This window comes from Lethenteron reissneri, chromosome 10, assembly GCF_015708825.2.
Source record: "Lethenteron reissneri isolate LAM-NWPU_2019-01 chromosome 10, ASM1570882v1, whole genome shotgun sequence".
NCBI classification, from domain to species: Eukaryota; Metazoa; Chordata; class Hyperoartia; order Petromyzontiformes; family Petromyzontidae; genus Lethenteron; species Lethenteron reissneri.
This window is the reverse complement of record NC_083788.1, coordinates 14,185,656-14,195,085: the sequence shown is the minus strand read 5'-3', so window position 1 is coordinate 14,195,085 and position 9,430 is coordinate 14,185,656.

The following is a 9,430-nucleotide window of genomic DNA, read 5'->3' as shown; positions in this document are numbered from 1 at the left end:
ATTATAACAATAATTGTGGCATGCAAGCCAAATATTCAATTCAATCAAGGCCATAGGGTTTGAGGTGGCTATATGAGCATTACAGATTATGGTCAGGGCTATAGGTTGTACACAAGTCACGTTTCTCCCTCGTGTGGACAAATGCACAACTATAGTACACAGTCGAGGGTTTTCAACGGTTTTACTTAACTTGATTCCTGTGTCGTGGTCACATCTTGTAATCAACATTTAGTCTACTTCCTTTTGTCCAATCAATTCCAAATGTGACAATGCATGCCTGTATCAAAATCGGCATCAATTAATAAATTAAATCGCTACTTTAAAGCAATTTACATTTTGTATGGACGCCTTATTATTTATATATATTTTTTATAGGTCAAAAACTCCGCGGTCCCTAAACTCTCGAATCGCGTCGCCCAAGAAGCAGGCGCCACGTGCCTCAGGCGCGCACGCTCCGTGTCAACGAGTTACGGGCACCCTCGCTCCACGTAAACAAAAGTTTTACATTGAAGATTCATTTATAACATTTCGTCGTGAGAATTTTAATTTTATTATGTTTTTGTTATTTTATTATTTCCCTTCTACATTACTTTACCGAAAGAACCAAGAAGATAAATTTATTCAAGTAAGCGTTGATGTGGGAGCAGGCGCAGCATCGTTGACATACTTCTCGAGCGTGAGTTAAACGAAGTTGTGAATAAAACCGTTTTTTTTACTTTTTTTTAAGGAGTTTATTTCACTTCACTTGTGTTTGTCGTGATCAAATCTTGTAATCAAAAGTTAGACTACTTCCTGTTCTCCAATCAATTCCAAATGTTGCACAAGTACTCAGATCCGGAGACAATGCATGCCTGCTTTCAAGCAATGTTTGTATGGACGGCTTATTAATTATATATTTACGTGTAGGTCAAAAAACGCCGCGGTCCCTAAACTGTGGAATCGGCTCGCACAAGAAGCCGGCGCCGCGTGCCTCAGGCGCGCACGCGCCGCGTGGTCGAGTGACGGCCGCCATCGCTCCACACAAGCACAGAAGTTGGACATTCAAGACGCAGTTATAAAGTCATCAAACTATTCAAGTCAGCGTTGATGTGGGAGCAGGCGCCGCATCATTGGCGTACTTTTCGACCGTGAGTTGAACTAAGTTGTGAATAAAAGCGTTTAAAAATTTTTTTAAGGAGTTTATTTTATATATGTATAATATATGTACGATATACAGATTTTGGGGCTCTAGTTGCGAACGGCACTATTATATGATGGATTAACAAAATCTATTTTTTTTATTTGCACGAAGTAGTCGGGAAATGAATTTAAAGGAAAAAACGAAAGGCACCCACATCAAGTGCCTTGCCTTTTGAGAAAAACAAAGATGCGTACTTTAACGAAAATAAGTGACGAGACCAAAAAAGAAATATTAATTGACAATGCATTGCTGCACCTTAATATGCTGCATTGATTATCCGTGCGATTGTTATGATGATGACAAGCCTTGACATCTTTGTATTTAATGTAGTTAAACTCTTTTTTTTATTAAACAAACGGTGCGGAAAAATACGTTTAAGAAACCGAGTCATGTTATTCGTTACACGATTTGCATGTATCGGCATTTTTGTTATTTCTAGTGGTGTATTGTATAAGCGCAGCTGCATTCATGTGTTACACTTTGGGTAAAATAAACAATGTTATATAGATAACTAGCTTTATTACCCGGGACTTGGATTCACCACGCCCGACCGCCTTTGTCTCCCCAGTGGCGATGTTTACTACACGCCACACCAGTCTACCTAGGGGAGGCCCAGGACCGGTTCAAATAATCGTCACCGGTGGTGGCCGTGAGCGGGAATCGAACTCGGTTCGCCGGGTTCGTAGCGCAGCGCACTTCTGCAGCAGTCTGGAATGTTTTTTCCTTCCGATATTAGGAAGTCACTCGAGCTACGCATTTTTAAAATCTAGATTGAAGATACATTTTCTTTAGAACTGCTTTTTGTGTTTAGTTGTCCTTCCCCCGCACCTCCGATGAGCATGGTTCGCTATGTACGGTGTGAACGAAGTTCAACATACACACCATCATGGACACTCGCTAAATAACTTAACCATCCTGGACACGCGCTAAATAACCAACATGGACACTCGCTAAATAACCTAACCAACATGGACACTCACTAAGTAACCAAACCATCATGGACACTCGCTAAATAACCTAACCAACATGGACACTCGCTAAATAACCTAACCAACATGGACACTCGCTAAATAACCTAACCAACATGGACACTCGCTAAATGACCTAACCAACATGGACACTCGCTGAAATACCTTAACCAACATGGTGCTGTAGCGCCACCGTGTGGTCACGTGGTACAACTGCAGTGCCTGGCGCGGTGACAGCAGCAGTGGCGCTGTGCGGCGTCTTCACGGCTTCATCGCAGCCAACCCGCTTGGGACTAACGCCAGGACTACGCAGCAGCAGCGACTCACAACTGCGGGAACGCGCGGGATGACGCCTGACAGCGGCAACTGCTGGCGAACTGTGTTGGCCTGTACTGCACATGTCCACCAAGATGGCAGACGTAACCACGAATTGAATACCAGCCAAGTTTGGTGGCGATTGCTTTCACGGTGTGGATTTGTATTTGGAACATACTTTCATTTTCATACATGGAAGTGTCGGAGATTGAATAAAAAAATACACGTTACATGGAGTTACTATTTTTTAATGTGTAGAACACAGGTGCTGAGAGAAATTAGAAAGGGGAATAGATAATTAAGGAAGTGGCACTGTAGAGGGCGCAAGCGAGCAGTAGAGGGCAGGTGGTGAACGAGAGTCGTGACAGCGGCTAGAGGATGATTGATGGGAAGGCGCGTGCGGAGCGAGGCGTCACGTGGGGGGAGGTTGAGGGCGGGGCGGGGCGTCACGTGGGCGGGGCGTCACGTGGGAGGAGGTTTAGGGCGGGGCGTCACGTGGGAGGAGGTTTAGGGCGGGGCATCACGTGGGCGGGGCGTCATGGGGGCGGGGCGTCACGGGGGCGGGGCGAGGCGTCACGTGGGAGGAGGTTTAGGGCGGGGCGTCACGTGGGCGGGGCGTCATGGGGGCGGGGCGTCATGGGGGCGGGGCGAGGCGTCACGTGGGAGGAGGTTTAGGGCGGGGCGGGGCGCCATCTCGACTAGGCACCGCGTGGAGGACGCGTGGTTCTTGTGGCGTCGTTGAATTCGTCTTCAACTACCGATCACAGCTGCTCTATGTGGCTTAGCAGCTCCTCAAGGTGGATCAACAGCTCGACCATGTGGCTTAGCAGCTCGTCAAGGTGGATTCCACCTCAAGGTGAGTTGCCAGCTCATTCAGTGGAATTTTTTTGTCAAACACAGTTACGAGGCCTGTCTTGTGTTTAGAGTTAGTAATAGCCTAGACTCGTAGACCGTCGCTTTTTTAAGTGTAACATTTAAGCTATTTAAGTGCAAAATCCTCACATTGTTTTCATTGTAATGAGGCGAGGAGGAGGCTGTAACACGTTCCCAAGAGGGATGAAGTTTAACATCGTGCGTCAACACGTGTTTAGATTGCGGCCTGCGTGGTGATTATCGGCAGCCTGTATGTAATTCAGGCGAGTCCGTGCTCTGAATATTGAGTTTTTGCGAGGTTTTTTCAAATATACTTCCCTACGATCGATTTCGTTTATTTTGTGTAATCTGACAGTGATTGTCAACCCCCCCCCCCCCCGCAATCATTTCCCGAAATATATTTCAGAACAAACGTTAAGTTGCAAAGTTGACAATTTGTCAATACAAAAGAGGGTTGGGTTTGTTTAGGGTTAGCGGTTAAGGGTTAGGGTCAGGGGGGTTAGGGTTTTGGGATAGGGTTAGTATGATATATGTAGATTAAAAGTCAGACATTTCACGATGAAATGTTCAAGTAAATATTCAAATTGGCATACTAACTTATGCCGTTTTTAGCCAAAATAAGCCAAATTTCCACAGCTTTATTTTTCAACAAATTCGGTTGGGTCAGCCTTAGTATGCCATATGTTTAATTAAAAGTCAGAAATTTCACTATGCAATTTTCACGTCCATAAAAAATAAGCATGCTAACCTATGTCGTTTTAGCAAAAATGAGCAAAATGTTTACATCTTTATTTTTAAAAAAAAGTTCATTCCTCTTTTGTATTTAGCCGTAGTATGCTATATATTACATTAAAAGTGAGAAATGTAACGATTGCATTTTCACATCTCTAAAAGATATCAGCATACTAACCTATGCAGTTTATTTGCTAAAATGAGCCAAATTTTCACATCTTAATTTTCCAAGAAAAAGTTAATTCCTCCTTTTTGTTTAGCATTAGTATGCTATATATTACACTAAAAGTGAGACATTTCACGATTACATTTTCACGTCTCAAAAAGAAAATCAGCATACTAACTTATACAGTTTTTTTGCCAAAATGAGCCAAATTTCCATAGCTTTATTTTTAACAAAAAGTGCATTCCTCCATTGTGTTTGCTGTAGTATGCTACGTATTACGTACAAAATTGAAAATTTCACAATAAAATTTTCACCTCAGGTATGCCAAGAAAATCATCATACCTTCTTTGGCCAAAAAGCAAATTGGCATACTAGCCTATGCCGTTTATGGACAAAATTGTGTAAGGGTTTGGGTGAGGGTTAGGATTAGGGGTTAGTGGTTAGGGGTTAGGGCTCGGAGTTAGTGGTTGGGGGTTAGGGTTAAGGTAGTTAGGGTCCAGGTCGATGTTAAGGGTTAGGGTCATGGTTGGATTAGGGTTAGAGTTCAGGGTTAGGGTTAGTTGAGGGTTAGGCATTAGGGTTAGGGTCAAGTTCAGGGGGCTAGGGCTAAGGGTTAGTATGACAACTGCAGTGCCTCGGCACGGTAACAGCAGCAGTGGCGCTGTGTGGTGTCTTCACGGCTTCATCGCAGCCAACCGCACTGCGGACAGACGCCAGGACGCCACATCACCAGCGACTCGCAGCTACGAATTGATTGCGTGTGATACTGCACTTGTCCACCAGAGGGGACACGTAACACGTCAAGCGCGGTAAAAATAATATTGAAAAAACTTTTTTTAAACACACTTTTATGAAATGTACGAGTAATGACAGAACTCCACGACTCCAGGAAGTGGCCCTGAAGCTTTCCAAAACGTAAGGGACCGTGGCCAATTACAGCCAATGTCAGTTGACCGTGGACAATTAGACCCAAGCCAAAACATAACATATAAAAAATATTGTTTAAAAATAAATAAAAAATTATGATAGAATATAGTATTTGTCATTAGTTTGACATAAGTATACCAAGTTTGCAGTCGATACCACATTGGGAAGTGGGTTAAAATCGAGTTACAAGACACGACAACGACGACAACAACAACAGACAGAGTGAGTTAAAAGAAAGCATGTAAAAACGAAACTATCTGGCCGATTTGCACTGCAATGCTTTATTTCTTTACGGATTTTCAAATAAAAAACTACTGCATTGACATCCCAAGCTGTCCCATACATTTAGACCATTGAATATTTGGTGAACATCGGTGCTGAAATAGTGAAACGCACTGCATTCTCAAACAGTGCGCTTCAAATCGGCAACAATCACACCCATCATCGACTTCAATGCAAAATGCCGCCCCGGTTCCACAAGTCACACAAGCAAGTGGTGTGTGCCCTTCGACTCTACTCGACAGTCGTGCCATATACGATTTTAACTCATCTCGCTGACACGCGTTTAAAGGCATATTTGAGGCATCTCACTTGCAACCCTAAGAAGTCCTAAATCCAAAGCAGGAGTTTCAATTCCAAATCTCGGAGTTCCGATTCTTCATGCGGGAATGTGAACACCAAGGAAGTGGTTGTGGGGCTCCCGGAAATGGAATAGGGACTCCCAAAATAATCCATATACAGTACCCTGTTAGCCTAGTTAGGGTTATGGTAAACGGTTAGGGGTCAATGAGAAGTGAATTCCTCCATTGAATTGTGTCTTACAATGCTGTATATACAATAAAAACTGGGCAATTTAACGTGTATATTTTTTGGGTGAAAATATCGACATAGCAGTCAAATGCACTAAACGCATGTGGAGGGAAAAAGCCACATGACCATGGGGAGAACATGCAAACTACGAACATACAGCAGGTGTGAGGGACGGGGTTCAACTTACGACTTCCTGTATACCAGGCAAGGTAGTTACATTCTTGCCACTCTGAATTCCTCCATTGACGTTAGTCTCACTATGTGATGGATGAAACAAAAACTGTAAAATTAAAGGTACTACGTGTTTTTTAGCAAAAAATAGCCACATTTATAAATAACGCGATCTAAACCCAAAAACGTTGATTATGAATAACATTGGTCGCGAAAGCCTACGTGTTAAACCACATTTTTGACTTGCAATTTTTTAATTAGAAGCTCATTCCTCCAATGCCTTTAGTCATACTATGCTATATATGAAATGAAATTTGGTGATTATACAAATACAGTGATACCTCGGTTCACGAACTTAATTCGTGAACTGACTCTGGTCGCGAACCAAATTGGTCGTGAACCGAGGCACATTTTCCCATCGGGTTCAATGTAAATCCGGTTAATCCGTTCTGACCTTTTTTTTGGTTTTTGAAGCACATAAATATGAAACAAATTACAATACACATTAGTACTGTACAGTATTGTAATGTATAAAGAGAGAACACTAACCTTGCTTGAGATGACTTCTGGCATGGAGGAAGGCAGGTGGGAGGCAGGTGGGAGGCGGTTATTGTTTGGAGGGAGAGTCCCCCTCCATAAGGACATCAGGGGGATCTCCTTCAGGGGTTTCCTCTCTCCTTTGTCTCCTAGCTGCAGGCTCAGTTTTGCTGAAAAATCTGTCCAATGTCAATGTCTCTTCCTGCGCTGCATTACCCTCCAGGAAATGAGAGACCACATTATCATTCATGAGATTTAACACTCTGTTCGTGACAGTTATGTTGGGGTGGTGCTTTTCAAAAAAGTCATGGCACTCATTCCATTTTTGCATAATGGATTTCATGGCATCACTGCTAACCTCCTCCCTTTCTTCCTCTGTTGACTTTTCCATCTTGTACTCTGAGGCCAGATCAGTCACACGAATACCACTGTCATGCTTTTCTACAATTTCCTTCTTCAGCTCAATGGTTATTTTCTTCACAACCTTGCTGTCACCTTTACTACTGCTCTGCACTTTCTTTTTGCCACCATGCTTGCGCTGCACATTCTTGTCACCTGCATTTCCACTTGGCACATTGTCACTTGCATTTCCACTTGGCACATTGTCACTTGCATTTCCACTTGGCACATTGTCACCTGCATTTCCACTTGGCACATTGTCACTTGCATTTCCACTTGGCACATTGTCACTTGCATTTCCACTTGGCACATTGTCACTTGCATTTCCACTTTGCACATTGTCACCTGCATTGCTGTTCTTGTCACCTTCATTGCTGCTCCGCACTTTCTTCTTTCCACCATGCTTCTTGGGAGCCATATTGGGAGTCCAGTACAGTAAGCACTCAAACGGGTGAACTGTACAATACAGTACAGTAAGTACAGTATTGTACAGTACAGTACTGTATGTGCTAAAAAGCACACCAAAAAGCAAAAAGTCACTGAAAGTGTCTTCACAGTACTCACAGTACTTCTTTCTGTGTCTCTTCTTCTCTCCACGATCTTCCTACAGGAAGTCACGACCATGTGACAGCCTGGAAATAGCATTAAAATGGCCGCGGCTCCTGTTCGTGAACCGAAGCGGAGTTCGTGAACCGGAGCATATTTTTATGAACTTTTCTGTTCGTGAACCAAGTTGTTCGTGAACATAAGCGTTCACTGTATATTTTTTCTCGAGAAAAAAATCGACAATTTAATTAGGGATAGGTTTAGCTTTTGGGGTTATGAAGGCGCAAAGTTGACCATTGTTCAATGCAATTTCCCATTGGAAAAAGTCTTAATTGTTGCAAAACATTTCTAAAAAGCCCTTATTTTGCTTGTCAATAGCACTGCAACCAAAAGACACAGATAACCAGTTGTTGTATTTCCTGATTGCAGAATATGTAGGCGACAAATTGTCCAGAGGTTTGACAAAAAACATTTCCAAAGCATTTGCAATTTCTGCGCCCCAGAATTGTATGAAAAACATACTTAAACATGCGTTGTGTCGACTGAGGCATGCACACACCCCTTTGTAGGAGGCATTGCGTTTATGAAACAATTCAATGTACACCGGCTTCTGTTGCTAAGTGTGGCTAACTTGTTCTAGGCTTTCATCTTCTTGGTTCTTTCGGTAAAGTCACATAGAAGGGAAGTAATAAAATAATAAAAATAAAACATAATAAAATAATTCTCACGACGTTCCGGCCACAACGCAAGCAGCCGTCCTCAGGTGAAGACTAGGTCTGTCGGGGAGACATAATAATTCTCACGACGTTTGGGCCACAACGCAAGCAGCCGTCCTCAGGTGAAGACCAGGTCTGTCTCCCCTCAGGTGAAGACTAGGTCTGTCTCCCCGACAGACCTAGTCTTCACCTGAGGACGGCTGCTTGCGTTGTGGCCGAAACATCGTGAGAATTATTTTATTATGTTTTATTTTTATTATTTTATTACTTCCCTTCTACGTGACTTTACCGGAAGAACCAAGAAGATGAATTCCTGCAGTCACGAAAGCTTTAAATCGAAAAATTGTTCTAGGCTGCTCACTATGTTGCGTGTCTGTTCCCTCTCTTGATCCCCGAACGAGCCCCGAATCCCCCTCGCGCTCCCCCTTCATCCCTTTGCCCCGGCCCCGCCCCTTGCTGTATCAAGGACGGCACCCCCGCTTCAGGTCACGTGCCCTCGACCATGTGGAATTACCAGCTCGTGTTGTGGATTACCAGCTCGTTCATGTGGATTACCAGCTCGTTCACGTGGATTACCAGCTCGTTCATGTGGATTGCCAGCTCGTTCATGTGGATTACCAGCTCGTTCATGTGCATTACCAGCTCGTGTTGTGGATTACCAGCTCGACCATGTGGATTACCAGCTCGTTCATGTGCATTACCAGCTCGTTCATGTGGATTACCAGCTCGACCATGTGGATTACCAGCTCGACCATGTGGATTACCAGCTCGTTCATGTGCATTACCAGCTCGTTCATGTGGATTACCAGCTCGTTCATGTGAATTACCAGCTCGACCATGTGGATTACCAGCTTGTTCATGTGCATTACCAGCTCGTTCATGTGAATTACCAGCTCGACCATGTGGATTACCAGCTCGTTCATGTGGATTACCAGCTCGTTCATGTGGATTACCAGCTCGTTCATGTGGATTACCAGCTTCTGTGGATTACCAGCTCGACCATGTGGATTACCAGCTCGTTCATGGGGATTACCAGCTCGATCATGTGGATTACCAGCTCGTTCATCGTGCATTAACAGCTCGTTCATGT